Source organism: Alligator sinensis, unplaced genomic scaffold (assembly GCF_000455745.1).
Source record: "Alligator sinensis unplaced genomic scaffold, ASM45574v1 scaffold54_1, whole genome shotgun sequence".
NCBI lineage: Eukaryota > Metazoa > Chordata > Crocodylia > Alligatoridae > Alligator > Alligator sinensis.
Genome location: NW_005841962.1, coordinates 2,759,784 through 2,760,014, shown reverse-complemented (window position 1 = coordinate 2,760,014; position 231 = coordinate 2,759,784).

Here is a 231-nt window from a genome sequence, read left to right as displayed (position 1 = left end):
TTAGCAGAACGGTACCTAATGACAGACAATGTTTCTATTTAAGCTTCTCTGCCCAGATGCATCATGGAATATTCTCTCCGCTGCCAACACTGGTTGCTGGCGTTCTGGTGGCAGGAGCAGCCTGACATTCCTCTTTCCTTCAGTTCTTCTTTCAACTCCATGTGTAAAACTTGAATTGCATAGGGCTTACTAAGTGAATGGAGGACTGAAGTGTTGCAAGTCCAGGGAAAG